The 18,617-nt window shown below is 36.8% G+C and overlaps 1 long non-coding RNA gene across 1 annotated transcript; it reads left to right on the forward strand.

The window, feature by feature from the left end:
- Positions 1–330: 330 nt before the first annotated feature.
- Positions 331–16,422, forward strand: LOC108316572. The gene is made up of 3 exons (XR_001830374.2): positions 331–450; positions 5,088–5,093; positions 16,412–16,422. It is a non-coding gene; the product is annotated as an uncharacterized LOC108316572 (long non-coding RNA).
- The last annotated feature ends 2,195 nt before the right edge of the window (positions 16,423–18,617 follow it).

An 18,617-nucleotide genomic window follows, 5' to 3' on the forward strand; every position in this document is an offset into this window, starting at 1 on the left:
TCGGTAGTGGTGGACCGCCTCGGTAATGGTGGTTGCCCTTCCCCCCACTGAGCTGGACCATCCTGGGTCCAGCTGCACTTGCTGGGAAACTCTCAATCCAGAGCATTTCAGATTGCTTGTTTTGTGGGATTGGTAACCACTGAGCCAGATTGCTTGGCTCCCTGTCTCAGCCCCCTCCCTTTTAGTTGAATGGGCACCTCTGTCTCCCAGGTGTTCCAGGCACCAGTTGAAACGGCTGCCCAGATTTGTATGAGTTTCTGTGCACCAACTCAGCACCAGCTGAAACCACCTTGCTGAAAACTTGTGGCACTTTTCTGTGCCAGAATCTCCTGGTCTGTGGGCAGTGAAAATTTGTTTGGAAATGTGGTAGACACTCACCCTCTGCATCGTTCTTGCTGAAAACTGCACTCCAGAGCTGTTCCTATTCTGCCATTTTGGATCCTCCCCTCCGTGAAGATTATTTCTTAAGACTTTTTCATTCTATTCTCACCATATATTCATAATTTGAAAGCAAATAATATTCATACATTAGAGATGAAGAAATTGAGGAGCAGAGGTGTTAGGATATTTATGCCAAGTCATGTGGTGATTTCTAAATCAATATAAATGGAAAGCCCAGATTTTCTGACAAATAACTCACAGTATTTCTATTAGTCGATACTTTATAATCCAAATAAGCATCCAGTATTTTATTTACAAAGAAAGGACTTTGTTGTAATAATAAAATGTATTCATGCTACCGTATGTTGTACCAACACTGAGAGTTCCTGCAGAGCTGAAGGAACTTCAGCAGATAGGGAGCCACAATTTATAAGTTACAATCAGATAGGACATACCCCAGGTGCAGCAGCAGCTATTGTAGGGTCCCACATTGGCAGATACCAGGTAAGTGACTTAATGTAATTTCGCCAGTAGGATTCTCAGTCAGTTTATATTTTCCCAAGATGTTTCCTAGGAGAAGCAAAAATCTTCAACCTCAGGTCAATTTATAAATGTAAAGTTATTGGAAAGGTTCTCAGCTTTTTAAAGGAACATTTGCTGCTTTTTAGAGCTAGTAGTTACCAATCTGCCAATCTGTGCTGGGTGACTTAACAAAGCAAAATAAGGGCCAATGGCGTTTAGAAGCAGACATCTTGTTTATGTCTTGTAAAAGTCTTATACATACATTTACATGTACATATCTTGAATAAATCTTACACATTTTAGTATAAGACTTTTCTTACCACCTAAGTTACTCATTATGGAATGGGCTGCTTCATTATGTATTGAGTCCTTTATCATTGGATAACTTCAAGCTAAGGGGTCCTGAAGAATAGATACTTACACTTGGTGGTCATTTGGCCTAGAGAAGTCCTGTCTTATTCTTTGGCAAAATCAACTCAGCAATACCCTCCTTTCTGTCTTAGGCTGCTCAGGCTGCCATAGCCACATATCATAGACTAGGTGGTTAAAACAACATAAATGTTTTCTGGAGGCTAGAAATCTGAGGTCAAGATTCCACTTTGATCAGACTCTGGTGAGTGCTCTCTTCCTGACTTACAGGCAGCTTTCTTGATGTGTGCCCACATGACCTTTCTTATATACACAGGCATATATTGGGACAGGTAGATATTTTTCTTATAAGGTCACCAATCATCTCAGATTAGGAACCCATCCTTATGACCTCATTTTATCTTAATTACCTTATACAAGCCCTATTCACAAATACAGTAACACTAGGGATTTGTACTTCAATGTATTAATTTGGTAAGGGGACATAATTCAGCCCAAAGCACTCTCATTGTCCTTGTTCAAGCTGTTTTTATACAAGAGTAATTAAATAGGACACAAGTTTAGGGAGCATCTTGCTTGGCTGTATTTGATTCCTCTCTCAAACTGATTTGATATAGTGCTTTTCACATAATAAATTCCTACTGTATGTTTGTTGAATGAATGAATAAATGAATGATGCACTTACACAGGTGGAATAAAATATTTTAACTAACAGATAAATACCATTTGTCTCTTTCAAAGTTTCACCACTCACTGTATTGCCCCAACTCCTTAGCATGGATTTCAAAGTCCAGTCCATGCCCACAATGCCTGCTTCATCTTCCACTGCTTCTATCTCTTTCACCTAGAACACAGCCACCAAATTTCTTGCTCTTCCCTAAACACATTAAGCTCTTTGATAACTCCAAACACCTGCATGTACACAAGTCCCTTTGCCTAAAATGGTCTTTCTTATATTTTTGATGAGGCAATTCCTTTAAGACCCATTTCACATGTCACAATCTTTATGAAGACCTTTTCAGATCCCTACTCAAAAAACCAATGGTTCATTTCTTTGTGATTCCACAGCATTTTCTTCATGCTTCTATGATAGCTCTTATTTCACAGGCTTGTAGTTATTTTTTATATGTTTCACTCACTAGATTGTGAACTCCTCAAAGGCAGGAACCCTTGTCTCCTTACTATTTGTACTCCTAGCACCTAGCAAATAGTACATAGTAGGTGTCCAGTAAATGTTGGACACATATGTCTTTTGAGTTGCCCAATCTGACATAATTTTGGCTACTGTTTTAAACTTGTAAGTGACATTTAATTTATTTAAAATGTTAGTAGTGACAAGAAACAGCAGAATTTGGCATGTAAACTTGCATTATATATATGTACATATATATAACTTGCATGTATACATATATATATTGTTTACAAGAAATTTTGTGGCATATGGATGTGGTTTGTTATTAAAAGACTAAATGGCTAGGGCTGGTACATTTTATGTCTCAAAAGTTAAATAGCAGTTAAATAGCCCTGGGGAATAGTGTGTGTGTGCATACAAAAGCATTTTTGCTTGTAATTTGTTTTTTCTGATTCAGCATGACTTTGACATTAGCATGTAGCCTTGTAAATTAACAATTAATATGTATTGTATCTAGAGAAAGGTAGTTCATTGAGCTTTCCACTATGCACATTAAATCTGTGTGTTTTGCTAGCTTGGCTCTCTGCAGGCATATGTGACAAAGATCCGTAACTAAATTTCAGATATAGTCACTTGAAAAATTCAGTTATTGAAGATGTTTTTCATTAAATTTTAAATTTCTAAATCAGGCCTGTAATGGAGATGGGGAGATATAGAATATTAAGGGAGCAGGGATTAAAGGAAAATTGGCTTGGTTTCATAAATACATAAAAGAAAGAAGATTCAAACAAAAGTGGGAAGAAATTAGTTTTCACTAGATCTTTATCTACAGGGATTTGTTCACATGGGCTAAGTGAAAAAGTTGGAGGAGTATTTTGGCCAATATCAGCTGAAATATATGAGAGTTGTGTTTCTAGTCTACATCCCTTTACCAGTGCTGATGCTGCTGGTAAAGGGCTTCTCAGTGTGGTCCCTTTATCAGCAGCATCAGCACCACCTGGTAATTCATTCAAAACTGAGATTATTGGATCCTGTTAAAGATGCACTGAATCAGATTCTTGTGGTATGGCTCAATGATGGGTGTTCTAACACACCCTGTGGGTAATCCTGATATGAATTCAAGTTTGAGATGTACTGCTCTAGATTTTTGTACTTTATGAATTCCCTGGATAATTACACATCTTTATTCCTCATTTTGTTCCTGTATGGGACTGATGATAAATTTTCAGGTGTTAGCTATTATTAATATTGTTGAAATTGTCTCAGCTCCTTTTGTACCTGGGCTTTGTGATGCTTGGATTCCTAACTTAAAAGCTCCAGGTTGTTGGTTTTTTTTTCATCCTTGGATCTCTATTTTTATTCCCTAACCTTATAATATAAGCTTTATCTTGCCAGTTCTAGAAATCCATAAAACACACACTCGGATAATAGAAATCACATACACTGCTTTTTGGGTGTGCAGAATGTGTATATGAGTGAACTTTGCCTAAAATCCTGCTTTTCCATTTCTGAGTGTTTGTCCTAAAGTACAAGAAAACAAGTGTGGAGTTAAATATCTATAGTTTTTTTATTGTAAATTTGTTTGCAATGTTGGAAAACTGAAAAGCTCAAATGTTCATCAATGGGGTGATTATATAAATTATGTTATATAGGCATGGGTAAAGATTTCATTACAAAGACACCAAAAGCAATTGCAACAAAAGCAAAAATTAACAAAGAGATCTAATTAAACTAAAGAGCTTCTGAACAGCAAAAGAAACTATCAACAAAATAAACAGACAATTTACAGAATGGGAGAAAATTTTTGCAAACTATGCATCTGACAAAGGTCTAATATACAGCATCTGTAAGAAACTTAAACAAATTTACAAGAAAAATGCAAATAACCCCATTAAAAGTGGATAAAGGGCAAGAATAGACGTTTCTCAAAAGAAGACATATATGTACCCAAAAATCATATGAAAAGAAGTTCAACATCACTGATCATCAGATAAATGCAAATCAAAATCAAGAAAAGATACCATCTCACACCAGTCAGAATTACTTTTATTAGAAATTCAAAAAATAACAGATGCTAGTGAGGTTGTGGAGAAAAAGGTATGTTTTTACACTGTTGATGGTATTGTAAATTAGTTCAACAATTGTGAAAAGTGATGTGGTGATTCCTCAAAGACCTAGAGGCATAAACACCATTCGGCCCAGCAATCCCATTACTGGGTACATACCCAAAGAATATAAATCATTCTATTATAAAGACACATGCATGCATATATTCATTGCAGGACTATTTACAATAGCAAAGGCATGGAATCAACCTAAATAATAGACTGGATAAAGAAAATATGATACATGTACATCATGGAATACTATACAACCATAAAAAACAACAATATTATGTCCTTTGCAGGGACAGGGGTGGAGCTGGAGGTCATTATCCTTAGCAAACTAATGCAGGGACAGAAAACCAAATACTACATGTTCTCACTTAAAAGTGGGAACTAAATGATGAGAACGCATGGACACATAAAAGGGAACAACATACACTAGGACTTATTAGAGAGCGGAAGGCGAGAGGAGGGAGAGGATCAGAGAAAATAGTTAATGGAGACTAGGCTTACTACCTGGGTGATGACATAATCTTTATAACAAAACCCCATGATACACTTTTACCTATGTAACAAAGCTGCATGTCCTACACATGTATCCCTGAACTTAAAAGTTTCAAAAAGTAAAAAGTAAAAAAAAGTTACATACCTATTATTGAATATTTTTGATATGGTTTGTCTCTGTGTCACCACCCAAATCTCATCTCAATTTGTAGTCCCCACATGTCAAGGAAGGGACCTCATGGGAAGTGATTGAATTGTGGGGGATGGTTTTCCCATGCTGTTCTCATTATAGTGACGGAGTTGTCATGACAGTTGATGGTTTTAAAAGTGGCAGTTTTCCCTGCATGCTCTCTCTCTCCTGCTGCCTTGTGAAGAAAGTGTCTGTTTCCCCTTCACCTTCTACCATGACTATAAGTTTCCTGAGGCCTCCCCAGCTATGCAGAATTGTGAGTTAATTAAACCTCTTTTGTTTGTGAATTACACAGTCTCAGGTAGTATCTTTATAACAGTGCGAAAACAGAATGATACAGAGAATTGGTACTAGGAGTTTGGGGTACTGCTATAAAGATAACCTGAAAATGTCAAAGCTGCTTTGGAACTTGGTAATGGGCAGAGGTTGAAACAGTTTGGAGGGCTCAGAATAAGATAGGAACATGTGGGAAAGTTTGGGAATTCCTAGACTCGTTGAATAGTTTTGACCAAAATGTTGTGACAATAAAGTCCAGGCTGAAGTGGTCTTAGATGGAGATGAGGAACTTGTTGGGAACTGGAGAAAATGTGACTCTTGCTGTGTTTTAGCAAAGAGACTGGCAGCATTTTGCCCTGTCCTAGAAATTTGTTGAACTTTGAACTTTAGAGAGATGATTTAGGGTATCTGACAGAAGAATTTCTAAGCCACAAAACATTTAAGATGTGACCTGTCTTCCTGAAAGCATACAATTATATGCATTCATAAAGAGATGGTTTGAAATTGGAACTTATGTTTAAAAGTGAAGCAGAGCATAAAGGTTTGGAAAAATTGCAGCCTGACCATGAGGTAGAAAAGAAAAACCCATTTTCTTTGGAGAAATTCAAGCTGGCTGCACAACTTTGCATAAGTAACGTGGAACTGAATGTTATTTTTTCCCAAGACAATGGGGAAAGTATCTTCAGGTCACGTCAGAGGTCTTCATGGCAGCCCCTCCCATCAGAGGCCCAGAGACCTAGGAGGGAAAAGTGGTTCCAGGGTCTGGGCCCAGGGCCCTGCTGCTCTGTGCAGCCTCGGGACATGGCGCCCTGCATGCTAGCTGGTCTAGCTCCAGCTATGGCTAAAAGGGGTCAAGGTACAGCTTAAACCATTGCTTCAGAGAGTGCAAGCCCCAAGCCTTGGCAGCTTCCATGTGGTGATGGGCCTGAGGTTCACAGAAGATAAGAGTTAGGGAGCCTCCACCTAGATTTCAGAGGATGTAGGGAAACACCTGAACATCCAGGCAATAGGCTGTTGCAGGGGCAGAGCCCTCATGGAGAATCTCTACTAGGGCAATGCAGAAGGGAAATGTGGGGTAGGAGCCTCTACACAGAGTCACCACTGGGGCACTGCCTAGTGGAGTCGTGAGAAGAGGGCCTCTGTCCTCCAGATCCCAGAATGGTATATACACCAACAACTTGCACCTTGCACCTGGAGAAGCCACAGGCCCTCAACACCAGAACATGAAAGGAGCTGGGGGCTGTATCCTGTGGAACTACAGGGGCAGAGCTGCCCAAGGTTGTGGGTGCCCACCCCTTACATCAGCATGCCCTGGATGTGAGACATGGAGTCAAAGGAGATTTTGGAGCTTTAAGATTTAATAATTGCCTGACCAGGTTTTAGACTTGCATATAGCCTGTGGCCCCTTAGTTTGATTAATTTTTCCCACTTGGAATGGGTACATTTGTCCAATACCTGTAACCTCATTTGTTCTTGAAAGTAACTAACTTGCTTTTGATTTTACTGGCTCATGGTGGAAAGGTCTTACATTGTCTTAGATGAGACTTTGGACTTGGATTTTTTGGTTAATTCTGGAATGAGTTAAGACTTTAGGGGATTTTGGGGAAGGCATAATTGGTTTTTAAATGTGAAAAGGGCATGAAATTTGGGAAAGACCAGGGGCAGAATGGTATGGTTTGGCTCTGTGTCCACAGCCAAATCTCATCTCAAATTTTAATTCCCACATGTTGAAGGGGGGACCTGGTGGGAGGTGACTGGATCATGGGGGTCATTCCCCCATGCTTTTCCTGATAGTGAATGAGTTCTCATGAGATCTGATGATGATCTCATGAGATTTGATGATGATCTCATTCTCATGATGGTGAATGAGTTCTCCCTCTCTGGCTGCCTTGTGAAGAAGATGTCTGCTTCCCCTTTACTTCTGCCATGATTGTAAGTTTCCTGAGACCTCTCCAGCCATGTGGATCTGTGAGTTAATTAAACGTCTTTTGTTTATGAATTACCCAGTCTCAGGTAGTGTCTTTATAGCAATGTGAAAATGGACTGATACAATTTTGTATCTGTTGAAAGGACTAGTAGCTCAGTATGTACTAATGGTATGAAAAGATGCTCAAGACATTGTAAAACGAAACCACAAAATCCAGCTGTAGATCAATATTGTTTATATGATGTCACCACTTGAGAGAAAAAATACCATTTGAATTTTCAGCATAAAGAGGTTTTACATTTATAAAAAAAGATAAAAATATTTATTTGCAACAAATTGTCATAATATGTTTTTAACTTAACAAAGGCACACTATAGGATAGCATTGTGTCTACTTTCTCATAGCAAAATGAAAAACAAAAAATATAAACAAAATGCCATGAAGCACTAATTTTTGGGTGTGGTGTCTATCTTGATAGGGGCCTGAGTTGCGTAAGTGTATGCATTTATTAAAAGCTCAATAAATGCTTAAATAATTAAATACATGTGTTTTAATGTATGTAATATTATCTAATTAAAGCATCATTAACAAACACTGGGCTCTAGTTAAAGATAAGCTGCTGAGAATGATGGTGTCCAAGTTCATCCATGTCCCTACAAGGGACATGAACTCATCGTTTTTGATGGCTGCATAATATTCCATGGTGTATATGTGCCACATTTTCCCTGTCCAGTTTATCATCGATGGGGATTTGGGTTGGTTCCAGGTCTTTGCTATTGTAAACAGTGCTGCAATGAACATTCGTGTGCATGTGTCCTTATAGTAGAACGATTTATAATCCTTTGGATATATACCCAGTAATGGGATTGCTGGGTCAAATGGAATTTCTATTTCTAGGTCCTTGAGGAATCGCCACACTGTCTTCCACAATGGTTGAACTAATTTACACTCCCACCAACAGTGTAAACGTGTTCTTATTTCTTCACATCCTCTCCAGCATCTGTTGTCTCCAGATTTTTTAATGACCGCTATTCTAACTGGCGTGAGATGGTATTCACACTACCACGTGTGTACCTATGCAAGAATCTTGCATGTTCTTCACATGTACCCCCAAACCTAAAATGCAATAAAATAAATAAATGGGGAAAAAAATAAAAAAGATAAGCTGCTGCTGGAAGTCATTTTTGTTGAAAAAAGATTTAGGGGTATTTAGGGGTAAATTGTGCTAATGTCAGCAATTTAGTTTGAAAGGTATCAAAAATTAAGGTGGACTGATATGTGATAAAGCAAAGAGAATGTTAACAGCTACAGAATCAGGGTAGCATGAATATAAGGATTATTGTGTGCATCTTTCAATTTTTCTGAATGTTGGAAAAGTTTCATAATAAAATTTTGAAAAACAGTATGCATAGTATATTTTCATTGTAACTCACTTTTTCTGATTCACCATGATTTTGGCATATACTCTGTAAATTAATGGAATTAACACAAAGTTGCAATATAAAATACTTAGTATTTACATGGAAAGATATCCAATCTTCAAACAACTTACAAAAAGTCATATATATATATGATCTCATTTGTGTATACCTATGTAACAAACTTACATGTTCTGCACATGTATCCCAGAACTTAAAGTAAAATAAAAATAAAAAAAAATTGAACATGTTTATATAGTCAAATTAAATGTCTGAAAGAACATACATGAAACTATTAACACTGGTGATCCCTGGGGTTTTTGATAATATTGGCGGTTTTAATTTTCTCTTACAGTATTCATATATATTCAGAAAAAAATAGATATCTTCATTAAAAATGTAATTAATTGGTTTTAATGATGACAGATGGCATAATTTAGAGGGGAAATAGGAGCTCTCCGAACCTCTGCTTGAATACCTCTGGAAATCAGGAGCTACCTATTTCAAGAGACAGTCTGTTTCATTGTTGGAATAAGCCCCAATTATAAGAATGTTTTTGCTTATGGAAAACGGATCTGCCTGTCTCAGTTTTTTTCTTACTGGAACAGTACTGAACAAGATGACATTCTAATGCATAGTGATTTCAGTATAAAAGTAACTGAGGCAACTGAACTGTGCAAGGTGTGGGTGAGGGTCATAGACAAGAAGGAGCAATAGTGATGGCTGTAACAAGAGTGTTTGAAAAGAAGGCAAATTAACTGCTAAGAGATTTGACACAGGAGCTACCCAGAGTGAGATGTGACATAGTATTTGTCTGCAAGCTTTCTGGGGTCCTCAGTTGTTCTCAGCAAGCTTGGGTGCATTATCTTATAAGTGGCACTGCCATTCTGGTGATTCTGCTTAGCAGAAACACTGCTTGATGTTGCAAACCAGGAATGAAATAAATAGCCGTGCCACCAGAAAGCCTCAGCAATCAGAAAACAATGAAGTTGTAATCAAACTACCAAGATGGCAATTGTCTTTAAGTATACAACTTTGTCTGAGACGTATGTTTGAGGAAGCAATCCATGAAGTTTGCAGATGATGCTGAATTACATAGGGGCTGCTAAATATTCTCAAAAACAGAAGTCGCTTCAAAAAGAGCTTGACCAATTGGGGAAATGCCCTTACAGACACATAATGAAACTTAAAATGGAAAAATACCAATTGTTACTTTTAGAATGGGCTGATGATTAGAAGCCTATGAAGAAGGAAAAGACAGGCAAAGATGGAGAAAATCAAAACTTAGCAGAATATAGAGCATAAAGCCATTGCAGGAAAAGTGTCCAAGCAAATACTAGAGTAAATTTAAGCTAAAAATGTTCTGGGAGATGATCCTGTATATTGTAAAATTGTCAGATCTTTCTCTCTCTCCACGCCTCCCAAACCTCCTTACCCTTTTGTTTATATAATACTGTACCTTTTCTGAGAGACATAATTAGGCAACTTAGAATGATACAAAAAATATAAGGCAAATTAAAAATAGATGGTTAAAAAGGAACATAAACAAGTGTGGGGGCATAAAAAGACTAGAATTGGGACTCAAATAATCTAAACTATAAAGACATATGTCCTTTCTGTTGATGGAAAGTAAATTTAGCTTTAAGCTTTTTAGCTATTACTTTAAAAGAGAAGAAAGAAAGAAAGCTGGTAAGTTATACAGTTTAGAAATTCATGGTGTTTATGGTAAGCCATTATTTTAATAAGGTGTAGACAGAGGAAATGTGATTAAATAAATTGAAATATCATTATTCCGAGGATAAGGTAAAGACATTGAGGCTATTTAGTCAAAAGAAGAAAGAGCTATGGGATGACTTGATGACTATATTCAAATGTTTCAGGGGACGTTATGTGAGAAATTAAAAGTAACTGTTTTCTGTGCCCATGGAGAATAATAAAAAATAAATGGACTTGGCTGGGTGCGGTGGCTCAAGCCTGTAATCCCAGCACTTTGGGAGGCCGAGGCCAGAGGATCACGAGGTCAGGAGATCGAGACCATTCTGGCCAACATGGTGAAACCCCATATCTATAAAAAAAATTAAAAATAAATAAATAAATAAATAAAAAATAAATGGACAATTTAAATGCAGTGACAATCTGGAAAAAAATTGCAACATACATAACAGACAAAAATTTATATACAGAATATTTAAAGAATTTCTACAAATTGATAACAATATAACAAACTACTTAATTTGAAAAATGGCCAAGGATGTGAACATGCAAGTTACAGGAGAGGAAATAAAAATAACCAATACAAACAAAAAGATAGTCAACTCCAATAGCAATTAGAAAAAATTGCTTATTACCATTTTTTTCTCATCAGACTAAAACATTTTTGTAAACATGATGATAAATATTGAGAATGTGAGTAGATACATATACACATAATCTGATAACCAAAATGCCAATTGGTATAGCCACTTGGGAATATAAGTTGATAGTGTCTATTAAAATGGAAAATATGTATACCCTGTGACAATTCAGTTTTATTTCTCATATTTAGATTCGTTACTGTTATTCACTGTTATCCAGTTTGCCTCTCCTGGGCACACGGTAGGACGGCACTTTGTGGTTCTTTATGGCTGGTTGGGGTTATGTGTCTAGTTTTGGTCAATGAGTTATTTCTGTGACAAGTGGGAAACTCTGAAGAATTTTCTTTCAGTCAATGTTTAAAGTGGTGGTTGCTCCAGCAGCCTGGGTCCCTAAATGATTCCAGTGAACAGAGTCCTCCAACTGTCCTCAATGGGCATGTAGCAAGAAATACACCAAAAATCTACCTTTTTTTAATCAAGATAGAATCCCAAAGATTATTTTTAAGTAAAAATAGATGCAAATGATATACATAATACTATACAATCTGTGTAAAAACTTTAAATGACAAAGTACTACTATATATGTTCAATAGCTAGTAGTACTTTGTGGTTTAAAATTTTTGTGATATGCATATTTATATCACAAAATATAGTAATTACTTTGAGGGGATGATATTAAATAAGAGACAAGATTTGGAATAATGTAAAACAGAATTTAGCCTACTCTAATTTTTTTTTCATTTTTAAAGGGAGAATATGTTAATTTAAAATAAAATTAATTTAAAATATCAAAAATGATATAAAGTAGGGAAGAACTCTACTGTCCATAAAGAAAGAACTTTTTGCTGTTAAGAGTTTTAAAATGTCAATGGAATGCAAACTCAGTGGAGGAAAAATTGGCCTTATACACCATGTAAAAATACACATAACCTGTGATTTAGTATTCTAGTGGCCCATACATAAGTAATGTGTGTACTAGGATGTTTATTGCAGCACCATTTTAGTAGAAGAAGATTTTTAAAAAACTTATAATCTTCATTTGAAAATTCATTAAATTAATTGTTGTATATTCATACAATGGGATATTTGGTGCTAGTTCAAAACAAAGAGGCAGCTCTATATTACTGATAGGGAAAGGTGTCCAAGACAAATTATTAAGTGAGACAAGCAATGTAGACAACTTTGTATATGGTATGTTACCATTTATACAAGGAAAAGTTTAAAAAGAATATATCTGTAATTCTCTTCCTCAAACCAAGGAACACAAGAGCAGAATGGCAGTCTCAGTCGACATATTGTTAATTTTGTACAAGATAAGGAGGTGACAAAGGGTCTCAGGATGCCTATTAATTGGGAAACACAGCCTATCCCAACCAAGAAAGAGCAATATAATTTTTATTTCACCCTGGAACATTTGTAAGTACAATAATAGTAAAGGATTACTTTTGAAACGATGTCTCTACAGGACTACACACACCTTTTCTGAGTAAGCAATAATTACAGGGGCATCAGGGTGAAATGTAAGCAATGGAGACAAACGGGCAGTGGTATGGAGGGAGATTAGGAACCATTGAGGCTGGGAAGGAAAGGAATTTTAAGAGTATAGGTCCTATACTAGAGGAGACGACACAGGAGAACCTTAACCAGAATTTCTAAAAACATGGTCTTGTGAATGTGTAACTGGCGTTTAGACAGTGTATCCTCCTTAGGCAGAACATTTGATTCTTCATATTCCCCCTAGAACTGATGCTCACAAGCATCCAGTCCTACTCTGTTATTAGATCCAATTCTCCTCTGGCCTGGGATGCTCCCGTATCATTTATCAGAAAGTGAACATGAAGTTAAGCTAGGTGCAATGTAAAGTGAAATTATAACCTCTTTGTAAGTTTACATACTAAGATGGACACTCACATGTACTCAAAGCTACTAATAGTTGAATATAAGCAGTTTATTAATAATATAAAAAAAGATTTCAAATAAGACTGAAATAAAAATGAAAAGAAGCTGCGATGAGCTTCCATCTGGTCACCTTGTAGGTTTTGTTTGTGTCATTACCATTATTATGCTATGAGTCTCAATATGCATATTCAGCCTTCAAGGCATTGTTTTTTTCCTCCTCCAGTACTTTGTGCCACAGTAAGAATACAGTGCTATCAGAATGAGGCCAGTAGGTGTTTTGTTTCATTCAGTATCATGATTCAATCTACAAGGCACATGTTTTAACTTCAATTTGGATCACAGACATTAGTTTTTCCTCAATATCTTTTTATGACCTCAAGTAGAAGCCTTTGATAAAACAATTCAATTTAATCATTAAATACCAAAGTAGACAATTCACACAGAAAAGCTTTACACAAAGTGTGATACTGTACCTGGATCATCTGCATCAGAAACAACTGGAAGCTTATTAAAGCTACAAATTTCTGGGCCCTAAAGCAGCTCTATTAAATCAATCCCCATAGAGGTTGGGCTCAGGAATCTGTATTTGAATAAGCTTCACCAGTTGTTTCTGGCACACACATAGATTGATGAATCATCAGCCTTATATTTAACAACTATGGCAGCAGAGTTAGGCAGAATAAAGCAGTGAAAAACATTTTTTTCCTAAAAGAAGTGATAATTTAAAAACTGATTGATGTGCGGAGCAAGGGGTTAGATAAGTTGAACATTACCCTAAGTTACCTCACCAAGGATGTAAAAAAAGATCAAATTTCCTATTTATGCTAGGAAAATTTAGCCTGGAGGAAGCTGCAGAGGATAAATGTATGCTCATGCTGATGGTAACAACGATAGACATCTGCTAGATATCTTTCAGTAAAGTAAATTCATTGAAAGTACAACTAAATGTGATTGAATTTTTCTATATTTGCAAGTCTTCATATGAATAATTCACAGATCAGAAAAAAAACAATCCTTTGTCAGGCCATGCATGTGTCTCCTGATTTTTGTTGCAGAAAATATGGTTGCCTTAGTTATACAGGACTGAACCCAGGGATTAAGTGCAGCACAGACAAGGAGATTTGTGTGTCATCCACAGAGACGATAATTGAATCCAGGAGACAGATGGTATTGACGCTGGTACAGTAAACCTACCATGTCAAGAATTGTGCAACTTGGTGGTTTTAGAACATCAGCGGAAGCCAATACTATGGACAATCAGCACGTAACTGCTAATCTCTCTTGATAGCACTTTTAGCTTGGTTGATTTATTAATTCAGTCGAGGAAGAGGTACCTCCATATCTCTTGCTGACAGCTTTTAGAAAAACTAACTTTTCTCTTTTACTCTTACTGAAAAGGTCTATAAGTCCCATTGATTTGGGGATCCCTAATAGTTCCTCCAAGAACAGACAGGGCTTCTTTGTATAGTAATATAAAACCCCAAGTGGGAGTTATAAGGCCAGTGGAAAATGATTTGGAAGCATGGAATCAGATACTATAGAAGAAGCCAAAGATATGAGATGCAAACCCAATGAAGACTGATATTCCTGAGCCCCAGATTGGGGAGTATGTTTAGGATTACATAGTGATTCATGCTATCACCAGCAGCAGAGAAGTATATGTAATAAATAAAAATTGTCCTTTGATGTGGCACTGAGTTTTTCAGTGATCTTAACAAGCCAAGTTGAGGGTGGGACAATCCAAAGACTTTCGATAGTACAGTATGAACAACATACTCCCGAAATTTGGTGATGGAAAATAGAGAGTAAAAGTTTGTTTATACTTACCATGTACCTGCCACTTCACATTCATCTCATTTCTACCCTAAAAAAAGGTGAGGAAATGGGGGCCCAGAGAAGTTCTGTAACTTATACAGGGTTAAAATGGCTTATAAGTGATGTAATTGGGATTTGAACCTAGTTCTGTCTTATTCTAAAACCTGTGTGCTTTCCACTGCAAGAGTCTGGCCACATGACATTTAACAGTATTTTGTGACCCACCAGCCTTTTACCCTTTATGTTCCTACTTTGAGCACAGGAGTAACATCAGGGTTGAGGTAGTAATTGTTGAGGTTGGCCATATGTTGAAGGAGAAGACAGAAGACCTTTATTTGAATTAATTCATTTAACCCTCACAGTAATAGTATGATGTAGGTACTATTGTCACCCATTTTATAGCTGGAGAAAAACAAGGTACAGACATTAAAATAACTTATTCAATGTCATCCAGATAGTGCGTAGCTGGAGTCAAACCACATTTGTTTGGCTCTAAAGCTCCTGTGTTTGCATTATGTCATATTGCCTCAGAGAATTAAAAAATAGAAATCAGGTGCTTATCTATCTATGCTTACAGGTTGAAGAACCAGAAGAGAAGATGAGAATGAAAGGCCAGTTGTTTCATTTCAAATTAACATCCTCCTTGTGGCCCTGAATTCACTCTTTCTCTCTGCCTGCCTAACTCTTGAGCTTTACTGTATTATTCAATAAAATGTCTCCCTCATCCCTCTTCTCTATGTTATTGGTCCTATTTCAAACCTCTCATTACTGTGGTCCTGTCTTTAAACATAACAATCCCACAGCATATTCTTACTACATCTCTAAAAACATCTCTGGGTCTGTATCATCTCTCTCTATCCCAGTTTGTCATGTAGAATAACCTTAACTCCCTACCAAATCTTGGAACACAATTTATCTTACCTCTCCATTTTATCTTACTAGAGTGGAATTCTGGCTGTTTCCTACAAACACAGACTTCTCTACTGCTTCACCAAGGAGGCCTTTTCAAATCTTTGGAGGTCCTTTCACATCAGTGGAAGTGAAGAGGAGGTGTGTCAGTGGCACACCCAGAACTTCACCACAGAATGTGAACCATGAAGTATCAGAGCTAAATGAAAACCCTACTAATCACTAGTACAACACCCTCCTCATCATGTTCTACAGACAACGAATGTGACACTCAGAGGTTCTTCCTTAAACTTCATATATTTCAAGATTTATTTATATGCTAATTATAGCATATAGACAGCATATAGCTAATTATAGCATATAGCTCAGACCCACTTCTCTCCTTTTATCACCTTCTTTGTGGATAACTAGCATCTAAATGACTTTTTCCTCTTTACTTTCTTCCCTAGCCATTTTCTCAGCATCATCTATGTTAAGCCACCTATTAGTAAATGTTTATTGTTGGTGACCTGTCAGATGCCAGAGACGGAGGACTCATTGCTCCTCTAAATAATTGCCTTTGTGTTACATTTACAACTTGTCAACAATGATAGACCTTCATTCTACCCAGCTCTCTTTTAAACCACAATCTTCTTACAAGCTCTCTGATCTCACTGTGGCACTCAGTTGTTCTGCTATTATTCACTTCACTCAGATAATTGATGAACTTCATAGCTTGCTGGACTCATCCCCAGCCTCACCATCATTACTCACTCCTATACTCGTTATAGTTCTTGAGTTCTTGTAACTTTCACTTCTTGTCTAATGCACTAACTCCTGTCTCAAGGGTCTTCCGTAACTACCTCTACTTAAGTACTAATCCCTTACCTGCTCAATTCTCCTTCTTATCCATGACCTCTCTCCACCTCTCCTACATAGTAATATGTCTCTGCTATGTGTCTGCTTTTGCCTGCTGACCACACCTTGACTTAGGCCTTTATTCTTGTATTGTGTGTTTGGAAGTTGCCTGCCCACCATTAGCCCATTGGCTCCCAATTTGGTGGTATGCCAACTATGTTCCCAGAGTCTCCCTCATAATGAGTCTTGATAACCATCTAGATCACACTCTATGCCAACTCTGCTAACTTCTCAAGTGTTTTTCGATGTTCTCTCCCACTACCATCTGCTCCTTTTGTGAGAAGAAAAAAAAAATGAGGTGAATAGCGTAGTTTGTTATAATATTGGCATTTTAATAAAAGAAACTGATATTTGATAACAAAGATCCTAATTGCCATTTTTACTATTATTACTTAGGCTTATCATTTTGTTTATGTTCTGTATAATGTATAGAGAAGTGAGGAAAATGCCGCTTGTTACAAAATTTGTATTTATTCTGAGTTTGGTGGATCAACCCAGGTGAATCTGTATTTGGTTTGGAGAAAGTGGGGTGATAGGCGTGAATATCAGTTAGTATACTCTATAGGGAGGAACAACTAGTAAATTTATGATTTGGGGTTGAGGTTATACTTGTAGTATGAAAAATAAACACTTGTTAACTAAAATTAATTGTTATGCACGGATTGCAATTGTCAATATATAAAATTATTCATGGAACTTCTACCCATACCATGAAACACAAGACACATTTACTTCAACTACTGATGTAAATTTGAAAGATGATAGTGTTGAATCATAGAAAATAATGACTTTAATGAAGGCAAATTATCTTGCTAAAATGAATCAAATGAATAGCCTTGGTTGTAAAAATGGAAGCGAATCCTTATTTTTGAATTATGAATTGTTCTTCAACGAAAGTTAGGATATGATTTGCTATGGTGAAAGCTTCATTTGTTGTCATTTTCACTAGAAAAGGGAGGGCTATCTTTCCTACCTCACATCCACCTGAATGCTTCTGCCAGACAGAGCCAATTCTTTGCCATTTCCTGAACATACTCATTCATGTAGGTAGAGCTTGGGAAGGCTTTAGCACTCCCATGACCTCCATCAGCCCTCCAAGGCAATCACAAATAACTACCCAAGCTATTGAGCAGTGATGTGTCTTCTATGAAAAGCTATTCTGTTTTTAGTTTTTTTGTGTGTTCTTTTTCACTTTAAGAAAAGTCTTCTAAGTATTCCTGCCATTCAGATTACCATCTCAAGTTACTCCTATATAAACTATTTGGAACTGCCATTGTTTTTAATAATGCTGGTCTCTGTACTTGCAATGAATCCCCACTCCCATTACAGACTAAGTGAATTCCGCTCTTCCTTCGAGAACCATCACAAATGCCATTTTCTCTGAAAAGTCCTCTCTGATGCTGTATCCCAAATAGTGATTTTTTTCTTTTGTGATGTTATAATATTTTGCTAAAACAATGACATTTATAGATTTACATTCCAACAATATTTTACATGAGTGTTTCTCATGGTAGACAGTCAGCTTCCATGTTCAAGATTATTCATTTGATATCCTGATCTTCCAGTATAGTGCCTGACATAGGTAATTAATTAGCTAACAGATGAATACATTATGTTGGAAAGTTTGAAATCAGTAAGTGCAAAGTTCTGATTATACTAATTCAAAAATTGGGACAACCTAGATTGACCAGACTCAAGATTACCCTAGAAATTTCTTTCTTCATATTTGCAAAATAATACTGACTTTATTCAAGGACCCTAGAACAATTTTAACTTATTTTATATAAAAGAATTGATATAAAGAAAGGAGGCAAAGCAAGATGGCTTAACAGAATCCTCTGCCAATCATCCTCCTCACAGGAACACCAAATTTAACAACTATGTATGCAAACACACACACACACACACACACACACACA

Source organism: Cebus imitator, unplaced genomic scaffold (genome assembly GCF_001604975.1).
Source record: "Cebus imitator isolate Cc_AM_T3 unplaced genomic scaffold, Cebus_imitator-1.0 Scaffold189, whole genome shotgun sequence".
Classification (NCBI taxonomy): Eukaryota; Metazoa; Chordata; class Mammalia; order Primates; family Cebidae; genus Cebus; species Cebus imitator.